The sequence below is a fragment of the Vulpes lagopus genome, chromosome 2 (genome assembly GCF_018345385.1).
Source record: "Vulpes lagopus strain Blue_001 chromosome 2, ASM1834538v1, whole genome shotgun sequence".
Taxonomy (NCBI): Eukaryota; Metazoa; Chordata; class Mammalia; order Carnivora; family Canidae; genus Vulpes; species Vulpes lagopus.
In genome coordinates, this window is record NC_054825.1 from 51,579,278 (window position 1) to 51,605,329 (window position 26,052).

General features: G+C 38.6%; 1 protein-coding gene across 6 annotated transcripts in view; it reads left to right on the forward strand.

Moving 5' to 3' along the window:
• The first annotated feature begins 17,457 nt into the window (after positions 1–17,457).
• Positions 17,458–26,052, forward strand: part of DENND4A (DENN domain containing 4A) — a 123,946-nt gene continuing 115,351 nt past the window's right edge. For all 6 annotated transcript variants that reach the window (XM_041743545.1, XM_041743548.1, XM_041743547.1 and 3 more), the window contains exon 1: positions 17,458–17,730. The gene's annotated coding sequence lies outside the window, so the exon portion shown is untranslated. The remainder of the gene's footprint in view (positions 17,731–26,052) is intronic.

Consider the following 26,052-nt stretch of genomic DNA (forward strand, 5'->3'; position numbering starts at 1 on the left):
ATTTTTTTCCTCAATCTGTGAAAAACAACATGGAAACCATAATGTGTGACAGATTACCCTTCCTTGCAAGCTGAATGACTGTATTTGCTTTGAAATGCCTGTAAGAGAAATGTGGTTGCCTACTCTTGCTGAAAACAGTAATAGCTGGGTTTTTTGCTTTCTTTTTCTGAAAGGAATCATCAGCAACTTGGAACACATTGACACATTTTTTGAACAATGGTACTACAAAAAAAAAAAAAAAAGTTAGGAGTCAAACCCAAGAAGCCAAATGTAAACCAAATAACTTAGACCACAAAGTCCAAACTAGTTTTCCCATTTCTCAAAATTACTGAAACAGCATACACACCAAATCTCCAGTTTTCATGTACCATGTAGACACTGCCACACATGCAGACATTCTTTACTTTTTAGGCCAAAATTAGGCCATCCTTTTCATCCTGTTACAAAGGTGAATAATAACTTTTTGCAATTAATTATTGAAACAAACTAGATTAAGAGAAGACAATTTCATGTAACTCCTCACCGGTTCAAAGGCTATATATAAGGAAGGATTTTAAGTGTGTTGATAATAGCTTATTCAGAGCATGAGTTTCTGTTCAGCTACATAATAGGGACATGTGGGTGGCTCAGTGGTTGAGTGTCTGCCTTCAGCTCAGGGTGTGATCCCAGAGCCCCAGGATGGAGTCCCACATGGTACTCCCTGTGGGGAGCCTGCTTCTCCCTCTGCCTATGTCTCTGCCTCTCTCTCTCTCTCTCTCTCTCTCTCTCATGAATAAAGAAATAAAATCTTTAAAGAAGGGCAGCCCGGGTGGCTCAGCGGTTTAGCGCCACCTTCAGCCCAGGGCCTGATCCTGGAGACCTGGGATGGAGTCCCACATGGGGCTCCCTGCAGGGAGCCTGCTTCTCCCTCTGCCTCTCTCTCATTCTCTGTGTGTCTCTCATGAGTAAATAAATAAAATCTAAAAAATATATATATATTTAAATAAAAAAACAGCCTTTAAAAAATAAACTACGTAATACAAATCTTAAGTTATAAATATTTCAACCAACTCCAGTCACTGGAGTAAGTCATTCCAACCAGTCAAGAGCCCAAGAAACTTCTACAGAAGAAAAAAAGAAAAAGGAGAGAGACCTAAGGAAGCTAGCATCTTATATATGCTTTTCTGAGGCTTTAGCATCACCTAATTATAATAAATTAGTGTACTCAATCACATGATTAAAGCTGATAGATCATGAGACCACTGACTGGCTGAACGTACTTTTGTGTGGTTAGGAAAACCATATTACTGAACTGTTGGCCACTGGCTTGTGACATTTATAAGAACTCTGGCAATTTACCCACAACTACTGAAAAAAAAATATTTTAAACCTTTCTTTAAATTTCAACAAAAAAATGATCATATGTGTGTAGGAATGGGAAAAACTGTGGAAAAGTTATTCTCATCAGGCTAGTTTTGAGTGGATCCAACATGTTTACAAAATGTTGTGAGATGGTCAGATAAGCAGTTCCAGTGACAGCATACTACACAGTTATCATGAGTCATGTGCTGCCTGAGAATTTTCAGTCTATCAGAGTGGCCCATATGTTGCTTTTTATCATTCAATTTCATTTCAGAATCAAAACTGAAAAAAAGAAAACTTTGAAACCCAAGCAAGTCACCTGTGGCCAGAGTGGGGCCTCTTGCAAAAAAAAAAAAAATCCAAAAAACAAAAAACCCCTACCCATATAGACTAACATATTTTTGAGGAACAGGCTTTGGTTTCAGAGCATTATTGCAGCAGTTTAATTCATGTGCTGAAGTATCACAAGTACATTTACAGTAAATTTTTTAACAGTTTATGTGCCCTCAGCGATTTTACCACTTTTTTTTTTTTAAGATTTTTTTATTTGAGACATCTGGGTGGCTCAGCAGTTTAGCGCCTGCCTTCAGCCCAGGGCCTGACCCTGGAGACCAGGGATCGAGTCCCACGTCAGGCTCCTGCGTGGAGCCTGCTTCTCTCTCTGCCTATGTCTCTGCCTCTGTGTCTCTGATGAATAAATAAATAAAATCTTTAAAAAATATTTTTTATTTTTATTTATTTTTTTAAAAAGATTTTATTTATTTATTCATCAGAGACACAGAGAGAGGGAGAGAGAGGCAGAGACACAGGCAGAGGGAGAAGCAGGCTCCATGCAGGGAGCCCGACGCGGGACTCGATCCCTGGTCTCCAGGATCAGGCCCTAGGCTGAAGGCAGGCGCTAAACCGCTGAGCCCCCCAGGCTGCCCCCAAAAATATTTTTATTTTTAAGTAATTTCTATAGCCAACATGGAGCTCGAACTCATAACCCTGAGATCAAGAATTGTCTGCTCCATCGACTGAGCCAGTCAGGCGGCCTGTGATTTTACCATTTTTAAGAGAAATGAGAGACAATAGTAGTTTCCGTGAGCAGTAGCACTTAACTTACTTTCAGAAACTGCATTTTAGTGACTAATGCAGCACTTGTAGATAATAGGGTTATGTCTTAGTTGCAGTGCCATGACTGAATGTTACAGCAATTGAGAACTCTTTGATATGGAGAGGGTACAGGGTTACTTAAAAAATAACATTCTCCTAAAGAGGTGAGAGCTTTCCTTATAAGAAATGACATGTGAAGTCTAGCAGACACAATTTCATTTATTCCATTTTGATTGCCTAAGTTTTCAGCTGGGCAGTATTCTATTTCAAGGCCATTCTATTGCAAAACTATGCTTTGTGGCTGTAACATAGCTGTGTCTGTTGTAAACCGGAGAAGACAGAAAAAAAAAAAGGGAAGAAGAGATCAGGGTAAAGCGTACTCCATATAATTTTTCACAGAAGGTCTTGCAGTAGGTAACCGATTTTTAAAACCAAAATTTCTAAGTTTTCTGAGCTTCTACCCTAAATGAGCTCTGTTTTTATTAAAGATTATGGTGATTCCTGTGGAGATGCTAAGTTTAGGGCAAAAATTAATTAAGGACAATTAATTGTCTAAACTAAAGTTTGTCATCTTTATCATATGAGAATTATGAAGACCAGTGCAGTAACAACAGTCGCTCATCATTTATCGAGGGCCAATAAGGTATGTAGTCTTTTGGGATTCCTTTTGAGGTTTCGGGGCTTGAGATGTGGTTTAGGGATAAAAATGGGAGACCAAAATTTTATCATTTAAAATAACTATTTTGTATTGAGTTTATTTTTGGCTGATGGGGAAAAAAAGGGAATATGACTGTGGAATTTCTTTTGTAAATGCGTATTTGTGTGGATATATATATAGACACCTGAATATTTTTTATAATGGTGGTTGTTAATGATTATTCCATCCAAATACAGAGGTGGTATTAAGAACTGGGACAACATATTTTCACAAAATGAATGATAGGCAATGTGATGAAAGATCTGAGGGCTACTCCAAAAAATTGTAGCCTTGAGCATAAAATACTCAAAAGTGGAGAATGCTTCAGACATCTGGGTGGCTCAGTCAGTTAAGTGTCTGCCTTCAGCTCAGATCAGATCTCATGTTGCGCCCCCTCAGCGGGGAACCTGCTTCTCCCTCTCCCTCTGCCTGCTGCTCCACCTGCTTATAGATGCTCTCTATCAAATAAATACATAAAATCTTTAAAAAAAAAAAAAAAGTAGAGGATGCTTGAGAAGTATAATTGAGGCTGTACTTGCAGTGAAAGGGAGGTAGCTTACTGAAGATAAAAGGTCAAGGATTTTCCCCCACCCCAGTATTCCCAAATAGACTAGGATTTGCAATCTTAATAGCTTCTCAATTATGAATGAGCCCAAACAAACAAAACTAACCAAAAAAACCATCCTTCCGTGAGCTGCTTCATATCTGGGCCTTTGAGTCTAGTATTCTATACAAAAATTGCCTTTGTTGTTCCCTCTAAAGTTGTGCATTTTTTTTTTAAAGGATCTTACAAGTTTCTCAGAGGTATCTGCACAGCTCTTGAAAACACTAAGCATCATAACTTCCCATTCCAAGGACTTTAGGCCAAAAAGAAAAAAACTTAGTGAGGTTTCTTAAGCCCTGAATATGAAGATTTCCCTGGAACTAGAAGCTAATACTCGTGGTTCAAAGGCATAGTCTTTTCACCAACAAAACGTATGTCACACACATCTTTCCTGTTCTAGTTCCAGAAATTGGCAAATCTCACTCTATACTTGCTTCACATCTGGAACAAAACCTTGTTTCATAGACACGGCACTCACTTGAGCCATAAATCTTTTTCTGACAGTTCAAAGCAGTGGTAGTGACAAGAACAAATTATTTTGGAAGATGTTTTCTGACCTACTCTAGTTAGCAGTATTGATGTGTCTAGTCCAGATGATATTCTTATTTATCCAAATCACCTTCTGGTCCAGTTACTTAAATTCTCTGAATTTCTTATTTCTGAGGACTGAGGTTAGCAACTTCATTAGCAATTCTTCCCCAAACTTTCATCTACCACTATTAGCTAACCTCTAAATGTGCTTGTTTCATCTTCTCTGTTGCTCTGGAAACCCCTATGTATGTATCATCATCTAGAGTCTATTTTGCATTATTATAGTTCCTTGTAAATAGACTCACTGTGTTCTCATCTTTAGGTATAGAGATTTGTTTTATAGGGATTGCTTTTAGACAGAGGACTTACTAATATTCTAAAATTTTGCTTTTCCTTAAATACATATATTAGCCAAAGTATTAATAAAGCTTCTATATTAAATCTTATATATCATACTAAATCTATAAAGGCAAAGTGTTTCACTTTGCACACGTTCTGTAGCAAAATAAAACCAGACCTAAGTAAGTAAAATAGAGGGTTAAGTAAACAATCTAGCAGAGACTATCCCAAAACCACAACCACTTCTTACCCTAATTTATAGTTCCGTTACTGGCCACACTTTTATTCTCTGTACTTTTTTTAGTTGTTCCCTTAGATCTATCCCTTACATGTGCTTTGGATGATAAACTAACCTCTACTGAATTCTTCCTTCCAAGGCAGCTTGGCCAGTTTCACTTGAACTGTAGATGGCCCATATGATACAAAAGGCAATGTCCCAAAGACCTAGAAATGTAATAGTGATGATATTTCTATTGATTTTTCTCTCCTCTATTCTTTTACCTATCACCACTAATATGAAGCTACTAATAAACTAAAATGACCATACCTATATAGTCAACTAAATACTTCTCTGCCTATTTTGCTTTAGTATCCAACTCCCCCCCCCCCCACCTTTTTTAAGGCTTCATAGAGTACTACCGTTTTAGGGCTGAGAAGCTGAGAGAATCTTTTCTCCATAATTTTCGGAGAAGGAAAGATGATTTAGTAATACTCCAATCTTCGACAAGTTTTCCTCTTTAAGATGTTCTGAGAGCTTACTTAACAGCATTAGTCATTAGGGCAATGCAAACTAAAACTACAATGAGATATCATCATACCCTTTCATGTCGATTAGAATAGATTAAAAAACATAAAACCTGAACAACCAAAGAAATCAAAACCTGACGATACCAAGCAGAGCAACTGGAACTCTCATCCTGCGTTACTGGTGGAAATGCAATATGGTACAGCCACACTGAGAAACAGTGTGAGAGTTTCTGATAAACTAACTCTTACTATAAGACCCAGCAAGTCCCCCCTCCTAGGTATTTACCTAAGGAAAATAAGGAAACGTGTGTACAAACATTTACGGAAGATTTATTTAAGATCACCAAAAACTGGAAATATCCCAAATTGCCCTCAGTGGAGAATGGATAAACAAACTATGGTTCGGCTGCTACTCAGCAATACCAAGAAGCAGACTACTGATGTATACAACATGCGACGTGGAAAATTTCAGATGCATCATGCTAAGTAAAAAACAAAAACAAAACACAAATTGCATATTGTATGACTCCATTTATTTGCCATCCTGGGAAAGGTAATATTATGGAAATGAAAATCCAATCAGTGGTTGCCAAGGGCTATGATGGGAAATTGACTGTCAGTAGAACTCAGTGAACTCATAGAAGATTCCAGTATCATTCTCATTACGTGAAACTTAGTAGTAATGAAAATAGGGAAGAAAAAAAATAATGTGCCGTAAGTCAGCCAAACAGTTATAACTAGGATGTCTGTATTCCATGAGTCATTACATTTGGACCAAATTTAAGAGGAAGTGACCTTGTTAGCTGTCCTTTCACTATTTCCTGATAGTAAGATAAAGTTAAAAATGCTTTGCTTTTGCACGTAGATTTTTTGCAGTAATAACCATTACGCAAAATTTAATTTTAAAATATATTAAACATACAGATTAGTGAAAAAAACCTGTGTCAATATAAATTTAATAAATGCTATAATTTTGCCATATTTGTTTAGATGCTTCTTTAAGAAAGCAATATAATGCTACATTTGAGGTCCCAACTTCATCCAATTTCCCCACATTCCTTCTCTAGAGGTAGCCACTATCCTGAAGCTGGTATATATCCTTATATTTCAGAGATTTATCCATTTTGATAGATGTCAGGAGATTTCACTAATTTTATTTTTTTCAAATTTTTATTTAAATTCAAGTTGGTTAACGTATAGTGCCATATTGGTTTCAGGAGAAGAATTTAGTAATTCATCACCTACATATAACACCCAGTGTTCAACCCAACAAGTGCCCTCCTTAAAACCCATCACCCATTTAGCCCATCCTCCACCCCCTTCCCTCCATCAACCCTCAGCTTGTTTTCTAACATGGAGAGTCTCTTATGGTTTGCTTCTCTCTCTCTCTCTTCCTCCCACCATGTTCATCTGTTTCATTTCCTAATTTACACATATGAGTGAAATCATACGGTATTTGTCTTTCTCTGAATGACTCTCTTCCTTAGCCTAAAACACTCTAGTTCTATCCATGTCCTTGCAAATGGCAAGATTTCATTCTTTTTGATGGCTGAGTAATATTCCATTGTATACAGATACCATATCTTCTTGTCAATGGACATTTGGACTCTTTCCATAGTTTGGCCATTGTTGATAATGCTGACATAAACACTGGGATGCATGTACTCTTCAAATTTTTGAATCCTTTGGATAAATACCAAGTAGAGCAATTGCTGAATTGTAGGTTATTTCTATTTCTAACTTTCTGAGGAACCTCTGTACTGTTTTTCAGAATGGCTGTACCAGTTTGCATTCCCACCAACAGTGTAAGAGGGCTCCCCTTTCTCTGCATCTTCACCAATATCTGTTGTTTCCTATATTGTTAATTTTAGCCAATCTGACAGGTGTGAGGTGGTATCTCATCTTGGCTTTGATTCATATTTCTCTGGTGATAAGTGATATGGAGCATCTTTTCATGTGTCTGTTAGCCATCTGAATGTCTTCTTTGATTGCTTAAGACAGGCGCCATGAGACTTCAGAAGAAGGGAAGAAAGGAAATGTGTAATATATGGGTCTTGTTGCCTCTTAACCATCAGTATCGAATTTTTTCTTTTTCCGTGATGGCAGTAGAAAGGCCTCACTTTCATAACATACTACTCTTGATACTTTCTTTAAGGATACTTTTCATTAAAGATTCTCTCATGAGTTATTTAACGGGGAGCTGGGAGGCTAAGGCGTTCTGGTCCTGGCTCTTCAGTGAATTTAACTGTGTGACCTTGGGCAAGTCACTTAACCTTCTCTGTGCTTCAGTCTCCCTATCTTGTAAAATGGGAGTAATACCTACCTCACAGGGTTGTTGTGAGGATTAATTAGATATAATGTCGGTAAAGCATCTAAGGTTCTTGAAGAAGGCGCTATATAAATATAAAATAATATCTATTGAAGTTGGTTTATTTGTGAAAAAAATGAATGTCTTCTTTGGAAAAATGTCTATTCATGTCTTCTGCTCATTTCTTAACTGGATTATTTGTTTTTTGGGTGTTGAGTTTGATCAATTCTTTATAGATTTTGGATACTAATGTAACCCTTTATCAGATATGTCACTTGCAAATATCTTTTCCCATTCTGTAGGCTGCCTTTTAGTTTTGCTGATTTTTCCTTCACTAATTTTAATTATTGTATAGTACTCCATTGCATGGTTATAGACAGTTATAATCACTACCAGTTATCATGACTGCAAATAATACCCCAGTGGACATTCTCATTGCATCTGCTGGGGCATATCTGTAAAAGTTTCTGTAGGTACAGGATTTTCAAGATTTTATGGCCAATATGTAAGGTGAGAAATAATTTTACATTCTATCCTGTAAATCCCTATGTGCATAGTATATCATTAGAGCCTGAGTTGCCTAGAAGTAGATCTATGACAGAAGTCTGTGTGTGGGACGTTTATTGGAGAGTGTCCCAGGATCAGCACTTGTAGCACAGTGAAGGAAGCAAGAACGATCAAGAAATTTTTCGGGTTTAATAAAGCGGCATCAAAAGCTCCAGCTGATCCTGCATTGGCTGCAGTGATCTTTCATCAGAGTGATTTTGAATTGGGACAAGGGATTAGGCTTTTATATGTCTGCATTGACCAGTTACTGGATACACCTGCACCCAGCAAGAGGGCGTGATCTTGGGCAAGTAGTTCTTTTCCTGGAAAGAACCCTGGAGAGGGACTCAGCTAGAGCTGTTGACTGCCAACCCTCTCAGCCACCGTGTGAACTAACACTTCAGTCCTGGAGAGGGGGAATCTAGGTGGCACACAAAAATTCACAAAACCATCCCTGCTCTAATATTTTCTGTTCTATTTTATTTATAAAAAATGTTTATTGTAACCCTTAAATCGATTTCACAATGCACTAATGAATCATGAATCAGTTTGAAAAAATAAAACTGCTTTATTTATCCAGAAATGGAATTGATGGATTATAGGGCATATGCATTTTCACTTTTACTAAATATTGCCAAACTGCTTTCCCAAAGGATCTGACCATTCAATGTTCCTAGCAACAGAGCGTGAGAGTTCATTTTCCTACAGCCTCAATAACCCTTGGTACTATCAGATTTTTAAATATTTGCCCATCTAATACAAGTATTACTGGGGTAATACAGGAGAGAATCTGAAACCCATCCTTTGATTAAAGTGAAAACATTTCTTTATTTTATTTTTTTTAATTTATTTTTATTTATTTATGATAGTCACAGAGAGAGAGAGAGAGAGGCAGAGACACAGGCGGAGGGAGAAGCAGGCTCCATGCACAGGGAGCCTGATGTGGGATTCGATCCCGGGTCTCCAGGATCGCGCCCTGGGCCAAAGGCAGGTGCCAAACCGCTGCGCCACCCAGGGATCCCAGTGAAAACATTTCTAACATTGTAGTACACCAAGACTTACTTCCTGCTAGCTTATCAACCACCAAAAGACATGTGTGTTTCCCTGATAATTGGGTAACGTTCAATTTTTAGTCTTGCAAAATAAATCTTTTAGTCTTAAAATCTGTTCTATAGCACCTGGGCAAAAGAGCATAGCATATAATAATACGAAGTATAATACCTGTAGATTGAAGGAGGAAATTCTATGCCTCAAAACATGGCATTGAAGATTTCACTTTTTTTTTTTTAATCCCCTGGGCAGTGTGGTTTGGTAGAAGCCTATTTACTCAGGAATTGTGAGGCCTGGGCTCTGATCTAGTCCAGCCATGTGATTTGGTAAATTCACTCCACCTTTCTGACCCTCAGTTTAGTTTCTTCATCTCTACAATAAATTTTCCTATGTATTCATGGAGGGTTTGGAATATTGCATTCTCACAACTGATTAATATTATATGACACAGAACTCAAAGAGCTGGGAACCTGGGGATCTGGATTCTAGTCCTAGCTCTCCTCCCATGACTGGATGTATATGACCTTGGACAAATCCCAACTTTGCAAATGGTCACTTTGGGGAAAATGAAATGGTTACAAGATGACCTCTAAGGTTCTGTCCTGCTCAAAAATCCTATGGTCTGGGTCAGAGAAACATGAAATCAGTTTATGAAAGCTGACTTTCTTATAAAGCCATCATGATGTGGGTCAGTATACACTTTAAAATCCATTTCTAATTGCCTGTCCCACCTCAATTGCACTATAACCCAATCCATCTAGCCCTACCCATATCCAGTTGCCCGACATGTTACCTAAACTCCACCCTTAAGATTTTTCTTTGCAAGCAACAACCATTTTTATTACCTTTAGTATTTCAATCCTTGCTCCTAACCTTGTGACAAACAGAGCCTAATGGCATGTGATCATCAGGAGACTATAAAAGAGAAGAGTCTGTTTCTTGGTCTCCTCACAACTCCACTAATTCCCTATCCCCTTTTGCATACAGTTTGTTAAAAATGAGCTGTATCATTACATACTCTCTTCCGCCTGAATCAAGGATTCTATGGCTCTCCAGTCTTCACTGTGCCATCCACTGCCTTCCAGGCAGCACTACACAGGCCGCCAGGAGTTCACCAGCACTGCCCTATTGTGCCATCTTAAAAGCCTTTCTTCCATTTCAGTTCCAATACATTCAGATAAAAGCCTCATACCAACTTCTGTTTCCCTTTCAGTAGAATTTAAAACTCTGTAAGTTACCATTACAACATCTAAGTTCTATAAAATCAATAAGGTGATGATACTTATTTAATTCAAATAGCTGTTAAAATAATTACAACCAAATATGAAAACTCACAGGGTTATAAGCAGAGAATGTAGAAGAAGGGTATCCATTTTTAGGAGATAGTAATGGTGACTTTAAAGAACCTAAAACAGCCTTGGGAGCAGCTTTGGAGATCTTTTTTGTTTTGTTTGTTTTTTTTAAAGATTTTACTTATTTATTCATGAGAGACACACAGAGAGAGAGAGAGAGAGGCAGAGACACAGGCAGAGGAAGAAAGCAGGCTCCCCATGAGGAGCCAGATGCGGGACTTGATCCTAGGACCTCAAGATCACACCTCAAGCCAAAGGCAGATGCTCAACCGCTGAGCCACCCAAGTGTCCCATCTTTTTTGTTTTTAATTAAAATCTTTATTAAAAGTCTATTTTTCTTAAATTCCGATTAAAGTAATTGTCAAGAGTTTTCCCCTTCTGGATTAACTTTGCCCTTAATATAAGTAGTTTGATATAACTAACCAATCCATCTCTCTACCTGTACACATTTGTAGGGGAGCCCAAACATTATGGAGTACAGAAGCTTATAAATTATTTCCCTCAATTAAGAACCTCTCACCCTGAATTAAAAGTATTCCAAATGAGAGGCTGTCTCCACCATACTAGAGAGGCAAGAGAGAATAATGCATAGGCATTAATGCTCTGCTCCTCTTAGATAACATCAACACTGGACATGATGAACTTCCCACCAAGAATAGAAAGAAAGGAGAAGAGGAAGCTAGCAACCTCAAATGATGTCTGGAACAACTGATCATATTTCTTTAGAAAGATTAGCCTGGCAAAAAAAGGGAAGGAAGGGTTGAACAGGAAAAGACAGGAGATAAGGAAACCAGTGAGTTGATTCCTACAAAATTTCAGGTAAAACAACAAACAAATAAGAAACAAACCAAAAAACCATACCTGTTTGAACTAGACCAGTGGGAATGGGGGTTGTGATGAGGGACAACAGGAACAATACAATCAGACGTTAAAAAGGTGATATCGATTGGTTTTGATGATTAAGTGTTTTAGAATGAGGGTGGGGAAGAGGAGTTGATTACTCACACTTTTCTGAGTGGTGCATGGTGGGCATTATTCAAGAAATTAAAGAATATAGGAGAAACAGGTTTGGGGTAAAGATGGTGAGTTTACCTTCAAAAACATTGAGATTTAGGTGTGCTTGGGACTAAGCTGCGTGGAGGCAACTGAATTTACATTCCTGAAGCAGAGAAGAGACGTATGGACCAAAGATGTGTCTGTCTCCTCATCTGAGGGATTACATGGGAAACAGAAGTATTTTATGTATAAATTTATGTATAAATTTACTGTTTTCAATTGCAGGTGTTTCCCCTCACCATTTAAAAGGGCATACTTGTTGTCTACCCTTGCAGAATGCATGTCTAGGCCAATCAAGAAAAAGGAAAAACTTATGTTCTCTGATTTGCTAAGCTTCATGTTTCCCAAATATCCTAGCTGTTACAACAGTGCTGAGTCCATGAGAAAAGCTGACTCATATTTCCTGCAAGTCAGCACAGATATCCATCCTTCCAAATTATTTGAACCTTTGGCCACTCCCAAAGAGAATCAAAGTGTTGGAACAATTTATGAGCATCTCTTTCATTTGCTGAGAACAATTCTAGTACATGTTATTTTTTCCAGGGGGGGGGGGGGGGAAGAAGCAGCAGCTTTTCCAGCCTTCTGGCCACCACTACCCACCCCTGTGCTCCAAACAGGGGTACCCTCACCTTTCATAGAAATTCTAGGTTCTCTCAGGATTTGTTCAAATGTTATCTATTTGTCACCTTCCATTCCCATAATCAGAATTAATCACTCCACTCCACTCCAGCAATAGTCCCAACATTTAGTGCAGGACTTCTCATAGTGTGATTTTTATTAAAATGATATGCCTGGGAATATACCTTGTGCCTTAGAATATACCCATGCCAGGCATAAGGTACTTATATTTGTTTTCATTTTGTGTCCAGTGGAGCACTTTGTGTATAAAATCGGACTGACATGAATTTGTAAAGAGTCATAAAAATATTGTCTTACCATTCAAAGAAAGTCAGGAGACATAATTGTCTCTGGACAAGGACAGTTAAAAAACGCTATGTATAAATAACTTTCTTTTGGAAATCACTTAAAAACTAAAAATTGAAATTATTAGGACTTGTTGAGAGAGGTAAAAGCATTCACTTGAGGGTGTGGAGAGGTGATAATTTTCAAATTTGTGAAAAGTGCTGAGTCAAAGATGTGACTCCTCAGCTGGCTACCAACAGGTTAGAGAGAGCAGTGGCTCAGACTGCAACAGTCCTCCTGTCCCTGTCCCTGGACACGGCTCTCAAGTATCATGTTTGGAATGTCATTGACAATATGACATTTCTTGCTGTTATTTTTGTGAGTTGTTCAGATAACTTGTTTTTCAAAAATATTTCATCTGATTTGTGTTAAGAAATAAGTTGATAATTTGACCATATTTCTAGTAAGTTTCAGTTTGTGGATTAAATACCCTGGTGTCATTATAGTACTGTTGTACAATGAATAGAATCTGGCAACATGTGCTACTCTGGGACACATCCAAAGAGTTTCTAAAGGACCATAAATCCTCTGTGGAAGGCTTTCTCACCTATAAGGAGGCCCCTTGGCATAGATATCAAGACCATTTTATAGCATGCTCCAGGTTTTCATTTAAAGATGTGGGAAACTTCTGGTACAGCATTTAAAGGTGAATAGATTTAACAGGTGGAGAGGCTGTACAACAGCCTGAGCTTCCAGTGCTTTAAACTGTTACTGGTTTCAAATTTTTCCTCCATGCACCATTCAAACCATAGTATTTAAAAATAACTTTTAAGAAATAACCAGATACAGTTCCAGGTGTAAAAAATGACATAATTTCAGAAATGGCATGAGGCCCAAATGTCTAAGCCACATTTTTCTATGTGGCCCATGAATACATTGTTAGGCTCCCTTGCCCCGATCACATTTAGGGTTTAAGTTTGTTTAACTGTGACTATAGTGACATACGCGTGGGATGTTGAGAGAACTTAAGATAGGACTGTAAAGGGCTCTGAGGTATTTAAAGGCACTTCCTGAGCATACAGTCAAATACTGCTTTTTGTTTTTCTACTGCTTTCTAATATATTCTTTCAGAAAGTATGTTCTTTTGGTGGTGGGGGGGAAGAAGTGTTCTTTGATTAAAAAAAACAACCAAAACTTCAAACCTTTTCAACTTTCAAACTTTTTAGAATTCCAGTCTGTAAACTATGCTTGTAACCATAGGTCCATAGTATTTTTTTTTAAAAGATGTATTTACGTATTTGAAAGAGAGAGTGTGCATGTACACGTGCACGTGAGCGGAAATGGTGGGGGGCAGAGTCTCAAGCAGACTCCTGTGCCTAGCAGGCAGCGTGACGCGAAGCTCTATCCCACCACCAGACCTGAGCTGAAACCAAGAGTCATATGCTTAAACAACTGAGCTACCCAGGCAACCCTATATGTTCATAATATTTTAATTGGCAAATGTCAGTAAAATCTTTATATCTTTTTTTGTCAATTAAAAGAGTACTTTTTGTTGCTCCTCAAAGAGAAATTGCCTAGATAGTTCTCACAGCAATTAAAACCCATGAAAGGCTAAATCTGCATCCAATGGGAAAAGAATGGGAGGTTTGCAATTGTACTTTAATTTTTTTATAGTTTTACTGAAATATAATTGGCATACAGGGAACTACACACATCTAAAGTGTACAACTTGGTAGGTATGACAGAGGTATACACCTGTGAAACCATCACCACAGTCTACATAGTAGACATATCCATCATACCCCAAAATTCTCTTGTGGCCCTTTAATACCATAATTTCTCACTTGCAATCACTGACTGGCCTATTGCCATGCCCTCATGTTGGGGACAAAAACACTGTGGATGACACAGGCAGCAGGAGGAAAGGGCCAGCGTGGCAAAGATATTTAGCTTTTGGTTTAATGGAGTTAAAACGCTCCATGTAGGATGTGCTTAAAAAAATAAAATTATCAACCTCACAGCATTTTCAGGTCAGAAACAATCTTGATCTTTGATCTGTATAACTTTGTCAAAGTTCGAAATGTGGCAAAAACTTGCTTCCTTCTTTCTTGTCCTTTTCTAAACCATTCCAAACACAAGAGTGATTTTCAAAATTAAATTTACTCAGAGCTGTAATCACTTATTTTTTAATGAAAATTAATAGCATCAATTGGACATGCATTTAGAGTAGTACATAAATGGAGGGACACGTTGTCTTGCCCATTTTGGAGTGAATGTTTACAAGACCATGGAGCACATTTTTATGGTCAGAGGACATAATTTTTCAGTGCTAAAAATTAATTGATTAATTAATTGATTGATTAATTCAGTGCTAAAAATTAATTGATTTAATTAATTAATTAAAAATTAATTAATCATATTTTAGTACTTATTATTATTATTATGCATTAGCCATCTGAGCTAAAAACTTACACTAATCCTTATTTCTTGGGTAGTGGTTTATAAACTTACATGGAATGGTCCCTTGAACCCTTCAATGGGAGCAAATAATCCTGAACACAGTCATTTACCAATTTGGGGGAAGACCTCACCTGATAACTTTCAAAAAAAAATACATGCTTTATAAAATAGAATAGGAGTTTACTGGGTAGAGCTTCAGTTTGGAATGGCGAAAAAGTTCTGGTGATGGTTGCATTGCAATGTGAATAATCTTGATGCCTCTGAACTGCTCACTTAGAAATAGTTAAATAGTAAATTTTATGTTATATTTTATCTAAGTAAAAAGATAAAAATTCATGTCTTGATAGCAAATTTCATTAGAAAATGCACAGCTAACATGGGAACTACAACATCCAGAAAGTACACACTTATGGAGCATCTGGCTGGCTCAATTGGTAAAGCATGCAACTCTTGATCTCAGAGTTGTATGTTCAAATCCTATGTTGGGGGTAGGGATTACTTAAAAATCCTTAAAAAAAAAGAAAGAAAAGAAAAGAAAGAAAAAGAAACTACACACTTTTAATAGTACATATTCTTTTCCTAGTAGCACATGGTACAAAAGTAGTTAAGAATGACTGATTTGGACTATGACTTACAATTAAAAAAACCCCATACTACTAACTGTACTTATCAAACAGCACCGATTAGGCAACTATAAACGACACTAACATGACTTACAAAACACTTAGAAATAATTTACATTATTTAACAATTTTCAGTGAAAGCAGTATTTTTCTGTATAGTCTTACATGATGCTCATACATTTTTATTAAGGAAACTGAAAATCAGAATATATAATTTGACCAACTTATTGAACAAGCTCAACCTGAGGTTCTTTTTGTTTTGTTTTACAAAACTGAAATCCAGTTCTTTGGCCCGTATGTCGCCTGAAATATAGATGTCATACTGCAAACATCACTGTTCCCAACTTCTTTGCTCTAATGGCTTTCATTTGCAATTACAATAAAATCTGATCTCGTTTCTATATTTTCCTAGGCCTTGGGGAATGGGCCCTCAGTCATCTTTCCTGACTCATTCCAGGCTTCTCTTTAAACTTGGATTTTCCAGTGCCAAAGACTCCACTTAGTTGTAATAGAGAAGGTCCTTATTACCACAGGTCCTTTGCACAGCCATTCCCTCTGCCTTAAACAATTCCCCAGGGCATTTCTCACATTACTGACCCCTCATCCCTCAGATGAGCCTTCCCTGACCTCTCTGGTTTTGCTATTTTTCTATCTTATCTAACTTATCTATCTTATCTAACTTATTTTTCTAACTTATCCTATTATTGGCTCTCTTAGAATTCTGTTCATAACATTTATACATGTTTTCCTCCAAAATGCATCAAATACTTATTGTCCCTCTTTTCCCAACTAGTCCGTTCCATGAAAGCAGATGTTTTTCTGTCTCCCTCAAGGCTGTGTCCCCTCAGCACTTCTTTGTGCTTCAATGAATGTTTGTTGACCGACTGAATGAATGCAATGGGAGAGATGGAGATAGGAAACAGAGCTGTAAACTCGGTTAATAAAGGGGGTTAATGCCTATTCTGTGCAACTGAGAAAGTTGATTTGAAACCAAAGGGACTTTTAGGGTCCTATTTCCTCCTTCATTTGACCATGGAATAAGGATCTAACATTCATTGAGTACTTTCGGGCACCAGGCTAAGCACTCACATGTATTATACAATTTAACCTCAGAATAACCTCGCAGCAGTAATCAACCTTTATTACCCTCATTTCTCAGAGGCAATTTGCCAACAGCCACTAATGGTGGAGCCATAGCCAGGTTTAAGTAGGCCATATGCCATTACCCCAATGTAATCGACACCCCTTGAGTCAACAATAGGACTTTTTATCAACGTACTTTTCAGAGAACCCCCCTAAATTCCCCATTTTACCTGACCCTCGGCATCTTGGGACCGAAACCTACTAGGTGGTTGCTAAGCCGTCAGGGGGTTTCCTGGGGAGATCTGAACGCCCTTGGTGTAGGAGCAGCCGCCCAGATAGACGCGCGGTGCTCGGGCTAGGCACTGTCAGGACTCCCGGGGCTGCTGGGGAAGAAGGAGGAAGCGGGTCAGTTGGTCAAAGACGCATCCCCGACCCTGGGGGTGGTGAAAGGGGAAGGGAAGGTGTTTCGCACCCACGCCCGCCTCAAGTCTCGGGATCTCCCGACCGCAGGGGGAACCAGCGCGCATTTCCCCAGCCACTGCTTGCGTCACGGGCTAGCGCGGCTCAGCCCCGCCCACCTGCCCCGCCCATCGCAGCGCGGGGCGCTAGGACCCCGCAACCCTCAGCCCGGCCCGGCCCCGCCCTCTGGGGCGGAGCCTGGCTAGCGATTGGTGCTTCTGAGCCGCGATGCCCGCCCCCGCCCCTCCGTCACTGCCAAGATGGCACCGGTCGCAGCGGCGGCGGCCGCGGCGGCTGGAGCCAGAGAAGGAGGCGGAGGCAGCCTCGGCTGCGAGGGGAGGGGGAGTCCCGTCTGACTGAGACGGCAGGCCTGGGCGGGCGGGGGTGCCGCGCAGGGCGGAGCGCCGGGCTGGGGATGAGCTAAGCGGGTTCCGAGCGCCGCGGCGTTCAGCCCCTCGTGTCCCGCCGCCGTCGGGAGGGGACAGGGCACCCCTCTCCAGGCTCGACCCGCTGCTCGCGCTGGAGGCAGCGGCGAGGTGAGTGCGGGGGTGGCGGCGGCGCGGGCGGCGGTGGCATGTGGAGCTGTCACGGCCCGGAGCGGTGACAGCCGGGGTCGGGGGAGCGGGGTCAGCCGGGGCGCGACGGCCGCGACCTCCGCCCGGGGGGCTTCTGGGAGCCGGGCGGCCCTCCGCGAGCCGGGTCCGGGCTGGGTGCGCTCCGGGGCGGCGCGGCGGGGCCGGGAGTAGCGTCCGCACCTCTGTGTCGGACGCGTGGGGGGCTCCGGTGTTTTCATTCCAGATTTTCTATTCCGGGCTGGTTTGGGGCTCCTGTTGTTGGGAGGCGCGGGGGGGTGGGCGGCGGATGGGGTGGCGGCGGGGGCGGCGAGAGGGGAGGTCCTGAGCTGGGATTTTGACAAGCCCGTTACGTAAGCCGGAGGTGGCCTTCCGGAATCCCACCTGCTCGAGATTTTAAACAGGCGGCAGCGGGAGCCTGCGTGGCTCCCCGAGGCCCGATTTTCCTCCCAGGCAGGGGTCGGCTTGGCCAACCCCGGCCAGCGTGGGGCCGGGTTACCGTTCAAGTTGGTCAGTTGCATTTTGTGTGTGTGTGTGTGTGTGTGTGTGTGTGTGTGTGTGTGTGTATTTTTGCAGGGGGGGGGAGGGCGTAAACGTTTCTGGTCGCCACCATTCCCTTTGAAGTTTATCGCTTTGGGTGGGGAGGGAGGTGGAGGGGGGGTGGAGAGAAAAGAAAAAAAAAAAAAAAAGCTTGTGCCCGAAAACTGGGTCGCAGCGACAGCTTTTCATTATCGTGCATTTAAATGACAGATGTGCTGGAAGATTTTTGTTATTGTTCCAGAGTGCTTTTAATGCAAACGTACGGTTCCAGCCTGGAGGCTTAGAGAGGGTTTTTTTCTTTTTCTTTCCTTTTCTTTTCTTTTCTTTTTTTTTTTTTTTTTTTGTCTTTTTTTTTTTTTGTCTTACAGGACAGTTATTTGTTGTTTGCAACAGCAGGACAGGCGTCAGTCAACAGGCATGTATTTATTTGTGGGGAAAACGCGTGCCAGCCAGCTACAGAGACTCGTGAGGACAGAAATCGCATCACTCTGTGAATGTTATTCTTTCCAATGCATTGTGCGTTAATGAAAATAATAGCCCGAGTGTGTGTGTAAGAGGCAGTTTTGCAAGATTGCAAGCTGTCGTTTGGTTGTATGTATAGTCTCTGTTTTCTGCTTGCCCGAATCTACCTCTTCTCTCCTCTTGAGGGAAGGAGGCGGAGACACCTGTAAACAGCGTAGCCCAGGTTACACTAATCTATTGTAGTACATTTGAGATTATTGTAAAAAGTAGTCTCTGGGGGACCTAAGATTAGGTAATAAGTAAGGACTCTTGGGCAAGTTGTTCAGTTTACGTTTAGAGTAGATAGTGCTGTGATCCAGCTTTTGAAAACTTAAGCATACAGAATTTCTGAGCTATTTGAACCCTGTTTGAACTTATAATGAAACAAAAGCTTGTATTCGGCTTCTTTTATGGGAACTCTGTTTTGTTTTGGCCAGAATTAAACATTTGGGGCAGCTCTTACTTCGTTTTCACAATTTCCCTTTGAACTGCAGCTCTCAGGAGTGCAGACTAGCGTATATCATTGCCATTATCCTCATTATATATACTATATGTTACATAATTTTCGTTTTCTGAATGATGAAAGATAGACTTACTTCATTGTGGAATTTTTAAAGAATCTACTTTTTAGGAAAATTAATTGGTCTTGACATCAGCCCAGTAGAAATAAGAGTAAATTTTGGCCTAAGTTTTAGATTTATATCTACAAATTTATACTTCAAAATTGGCGAAGCGATATAAATTTTTTGTTTGTGCAAGAGAGCCAGGAAGCTGATGCTGATTTGTTCTGAACTTTTCCACATGAATTATCACTGGCTTAAATAGTTATTGATTCTTAAGCTCCTGGAGCTGTTGGCCTATTTATGGCAGCTTGAATAATATTTGGGATAATTGGAAAGCGATAACAAAGAATAGAATATATGATATTTATTAACTCAATGAAAAATAATAAAAATCATGGCAGAATTGTAGAAGAAAACTTTTTTTTTTCATTGAGTGATATTTACACTATCTTTTTTGTTTCCAGAATTCTTCTAAGCATTCTACTTACTATGGAAACCTTAAGCACTGATAGAGATATATATCACAAATCTTGTATCATCCCTACTTAAATCAATGGCGCATTATTCCAAGTGAAAAACAAGAGTGGCTGTAGCAAGAAAATTGACTTGTCATTCTTGTCCTCTCTGATGTCAGAGATTTAACTTGGGGCTTTCCTCCTTCTTACCAGATATAGAAGAGGAGAATCCTGAAGAAAAGCTGATAAAAAAACTTCTTCATTGTTTGTTTAATGCCCTAGATTATTGATCATTGCTCAGTAGAATTTATGAGTTGGGGAGAAGTGAAGCATTCCACACTTTATTACTGTATATCCTAGTTATCACTTTGAATTTTAAAACAGAATACAGAACTTTATACATAAAAAGGATTAATATATGCGGTTTGTTATTGTAGTAGTAAAAAATTTATAATATTCAAAATGCCATAAGATAGAGGAATAGTGAAACAAATGATAATCCATGTGGTAGATGCAGTTATTAAAAGTCACATTTTCAGAAATATTTTCTGACATGAGGAAATACAATATAGCACTGAGAAAAGTCGGAATATGTGGAATATACTTTACTGTTACTTATATCACATATACATGGCAAAATTGGTAGAAAATAAATATTTTAATAAATTATTAAAAGGTACCTGGATGATGGGATTATAGGTCATTTTTATTTTAGTGTTTATACTTTGTTGTAATAATCACGAGCAACATTAAAATATTTTCAAGGGTCCTGGGAGAAAATCCTGAAAATCCCACATTACCACTGCTCCAAAAGAGAGACTATCTTATTCATTATTAGAAAGCTAACTTGAAGTATGGTGCTTATGCAGTATGCAGTGATGAAAAGAGCTAATAATTTAGAGGAAGGCGCTCTCCTGGTTACCAGGCACCAACCTGGTAGTGGTTCTACATATGTAGATGCTTATGTTAATACACACTGTTCATCTCCAGCCTCTTTTTTATTTGGACCTTACACCCGAACTGTTCTATATTGATAGTGCCACCTATTGATAGACTGCTTGACTCAGTCCTTTCCTCTTTACCCCATCAAGTCAGGAGATAGCAGCGTTTGAGTGGTTATGAGGTGCTCGGTATTTTGCTAGTCACTGAAGATGCAGAGGTAAATGAAACATGATTTTTCTCCTCAAACTCTGGTTGCAAACCCTTTCTTTTTTTCTTGGGCCATCAGTGCATACTGTGTACTCTGCTTTTTCTGTTTCACTGCTCATGGCCTGGCACCTCAGCCAGTATCTTTTTGCTGGTGCTCATATTCTCTCTTAATTTTCTTTATGGGAAAATATGTTTTGATGGTCCAAACAACCAATTTACAAATAGTTGGGAACATTACTTGATTGTATGTTGGAGAATATATTCAGAAGGGCTGTGCACGTATGTTCATCTATGGCTGTTATTTTTAAAGTGTGTGATAATTTCTCGGTGCCTCCTTGTTTCCTTCTTTTAAAGAGCACAAACAAGTAGAAACCAATAGGGAGAAGAGACAAACTATTAAGAAAAAAGGTGGATAGATACCAAGAGAGTTTTCCTGCTGGTGCTATACTTTATTTTCACCAAGAATTAGTGAGTCATCAAAATGTATAGTAAGAGGTACTGTTTCTGCTGTGCTTATAGTATCTCTTTGGATGCATATAAAAATGCATTTTCCATGTACATGCATACATAAACTCACAGTTTAGCTGTTTTCATTTCCAAATAAAAGCTGAAATAGGGAGATAGGAAATTTCTTAAATTTCCTTTTATTTTTACTGTAATATTTTATAGATGAGACTTGTTTTGGAAAGCTTTAAAAATACAGAAAATTACCAAAAATACTTTTGGTAATAAGTACACGTATACTCACCATACAGAATGTTAACATTTGTTTCATTTTTGCTTCAGAAATATTTTTATTATAAAAAAACTGTATATCATATAGTTACCACACTGGATACTAGAAGTAGAACTTTATACTGTACTTGGACATTGCTGATCAAGGTGAAGTCCCTTTTGCTGTCCTCAGTTTCATCCTCCCTTGTCTCTCTTCATATCCCCTCCAGAGGCAATGGTTATGATAGATTTGCTGTATATCCTTCCATATTATCTTTTAATAAACTTTACATATGAACACTACATGGCTTTACTTTCCATGCTTTTGGAGAGCTCTGGGTGTTCAAGCCACTCCCTTGCTTTAAATCTGGACTCTGCTACTTAATAGTTTTGTGACCTTAGGCAAATTTTTAAATCTTTCCATGCCTCCATTTCCTCATCTATCAGATAGGGATAATAGATCCGCCTACCTCATAAGGTTGTTGTAGAAAGCAAGGGAGTCTATTTATTAAGGTGTTTAAAACTGCCTGGCTTTTTGTTTTGTTTTTTTTTTAATATGCTGGCAAATTTTTTAAAAAGATTTTTATTTATTTTTTCATAGAGACAGAGAGACGAGAGAGAGAGAGAGAGAGAGAGAGAGAGAGAGAATGAGGCAGAGACACAGGCAGAGGGAGAAGCAGGCTCCATGCAGGGAGCCCTATGTGGGACTCGATCCTGGGCCTCCAGGATCACACCCCAGGCTGCAGGCGGCGCTAAACTACTGCGCCACAGGGGCTGCCCTATGCTGGCAAATTTAAGCAGCTGTTAATATAATTTTATCATGGTTTACATATTTTGAAACTTTTAAAATTTTTACCCCACTCTTCCATCCTGGCTCGTTCATGTTGGACTGGTGTGTAATGTTCATTAAATGAGTATACTGCTATTTATCATTTACTCTACTGATGAGTGTTGATTGTTTTTATTTATTACGTATTATAACAGTGCCTTGTGAACATCCTTGTATCTCCTGAAGCACATATCAGTGTTTCTCCAGGTCATATACCTGATTGTCAAATGGCGGAGTCTTAGGATATAAGCATTCTTCTCTGTACAGGGTATTTATTGGATATTGACAAACATTTTCTGTTCCTCCGTATATACCAACAGTTAATGTTGTCAGACTTGTGATTTTTTTCAGTATGATTGGTGTGAAATGGCATTTCATTTTCTCTTTTTATTTCCTTTCATCTTTTCTTTTTCATCTTTTCTTATGTATGACCATTTTTGGTTGTCTCTGTACCTGTTTTTTATACATTTTCTATTGGGCTATCTTTTTTTAATGCTCTGTAGGAGGTTTTTTGGTTTGTTTGTTTTTAAATATATTCAAGATAGTTACAAATGTTAGTGAAGTTTGTTGGTAAAGTTTGTTTTTATTTGTTATTTGAAGTTTGAAATTTCTTGAGCAATGGCCATTATGGACCTAAGTTATTGTGAATTTTATACTATAGTATATTGTTACTAGTGAACTTTCCAATGTACTTCCTTAAAATATGTATCTAAAATTCTTCTCCTTTTGAAACTATGAAGAGATGTAATGTACTGTAAATATATTTTACCTAAAACTATTTAAACTTTATGTACTTCAAAGCCAGGTGGAATTTTTATCAACATAATTAGAACCACAATTTTTCTTTAGCCCAAAACATGAGTACTGTTTGAGTTTTCTGCCTTTAAAGTGCTTACCAACTAAGGAATAAGACTGCACACCTATTAACCGACCATACGCACTTACATGTACAATATTGTAAACTGTTCATCAGTGTTCAGATTGTTTTGCACAGTACTAACTGGATTTCTGTTTTTGTCCAATCTACTATACACGACTTAAAAGACTAAAATTAGTCTGATTAAGCTAATAACTTCCCTCTTATTATTATCATTTTAAGTAAATTTAGAGTAGTTTTATATTTACAAGAAAGTTGCAGGGAGTTACCCTGAGCCCAGTTTTCCCTGTTGTTAATATCTGACATTTCTATGTTACATTTGTTACAACCAAGGAACCAACATTGGAACATTACTATTAACTAAAGTCCATATTTTACTCAGATTCATTAGTTTTTACCTAATGTCCTTTCTAGGTTCCAGAATCCTGTCCAGAATACCATAGTACATTTATTTAGTCCTCATGTTTCCTTTGGCTCTTCTAGGCTGTACTGACTTCTTAGATTTTCCTTGCTTTTGATGGCCTTGATAGTTTTGAGGAGTTGGGGTCAGATATTTTGTAAAGTGTCCCCCAGTTTGGGTTTGTCTGATATTTTTCTCAGAGTTAGACTGGGGTTTAGGTTTGAGGGAAGATGACCCCAGAGGTAAAATTCTCTTCTAATTACATCGTCTCAAGGGTACATACTATCAATATGACTTATCAGTGATATTTTTAACCTTAATCACCTGGTTGAAGCAATGTTTGCCAGGTTTCTCTATTGTAAAGTTTTCCCATACTCTACTTTTTGGAAATAAATACTAAGTGGAGACCATACTTGGTGGGTGGGGAATTAAATTCCAACTCCTTGATGGGGAATATTGGTAAAATTATTTGGAATTCTTCTGTAAGGGAGATTTTTCTCTTTTCTTTTTTTTTTTTCTTCCATTTACTCATTTATTCAATCCATATAGACTCAAAGATATTAGTTTTCTAACTTTGGGTTATTATCCTATACTGCTTCATTTTGTTGTTTAAATTGTTCTACCTCTTTCAGGTTAGTTCCTGTGATCCCAATAGGACATATACTATTGTTTTGTGTTTTTTTTTAGTACCTCTTTACTTTCTGGTACTACAAGGTCCTCCAAACTTATCTGCATATTCCCTGCCTCAGTCCTACGATCAATCATTTCTTCAAGGATCCCTGGTTACTTCTTTTAGTGAATGGCATTAGAAACCAAGATCTGGGCACTGGGTGTGCCCATTGCTACGGGGATGTCATTGCTTTTAGGCCTTCTCTGCGCGGAACTAGGAAATGACTATATGCATATTAATTCACATATACAAACATAAGCTATTTTGTATCTATCCATATGAAGCTAAATATGAATTTATACTATTATTCTTTGACTCAACTTTAGTACCATCTGGTTCATTCTAGCTGTACCGCTTGCTTATCTGTAACCTCCCTCCCCAAAAGTAAGAAACCTGACTCTCACTATCTGTCATCCATCCATTTACTTATTTGGTCATTCCTGTCATACATGTACGACAAAAACAACTGTACCAACTAGAGCATTTTTATGTACAGTTCTTTTGTCTTTAGTTTTAGAGTTTCCAGTCAAAACACTGTTTTCCACAGTTATGTAGATCAGAACTTTCCAGAACCTTTTCCCCCCATCCTCCATATTTTAATTTTACTTTTTATAAATTAGTCTAAATCACATAGTAATTACATCTTATCGAAAGTTTATCAAAACTTATCAAAAAGTTATCAAAACTTTCCTTGCTTAATTATGGAGCCTTAGTTCTATATGACCTTTTTTTTTTCACTTTTGTGACAAAAAATAAAATAATAAAATCCTGTCTGTGAAGGTAGTATTTCTTGAGGTTTAGCCAGAACAGTACTCCTTCATTTGCTTGTTAGTTGACATCTTTATGATTTTGACTGAGATTTTTTTTATAGCTTCTTTTAATAGTACATGTTGAGGTATGTGGAGCATTTAGTATTTAGTGGAGCATTAAAGATCATTGCTAGTAAACAAATACATAATTGAGTGCTCAGAATGTACATGTGTTCTTACAATAATTTTATATGAGTTAATTCATTTAATTCCCTCAAGAAGTCGGGGTGGGGGTAAGTACTTTATTATTTTGCCTCTTTTAAAGATGAGGAAATTAAGACACTGAGAGATGAAGCAACTTGTCCAAGGTCACATGGCTAGTTAGTGGCAGAACTGGAATTTGAATGCAGCTGGTCTGACTGTGGAGCCTGCCTTCTCAATCACTTTTATATTACCTCTAATTAAACAAGAGAAGTTCAAAGAATGGTAAGAGTTATGAAGGAAGAAAACAAGATGATTTGAGAAAATGACTGGAAGAGGGTAGTTTCTCAGGAAGTCCTTTCTTAAGAGATGATATTTGACAGATGAGAAAGAGTTATGTGAAGAGCTGAGGGAAGAGGGGTCCTTGTGGGAAAGCATCAGGTGCAAAACTTTGCAGTATGAGGGAGTTTGGGATGAGAACAGAAAGGCATCCAACACAGAAAGCCAAGTGTAGTGAGCAAGGAAAAAATAGTCCATGAGAGCCTATATTGCTTATTATATGTGAGGTTCCATGGAATAAGTCATTCAATAATCAAAATAACCCATTATCTTAATTTTATAGATGAGAATATTGATAG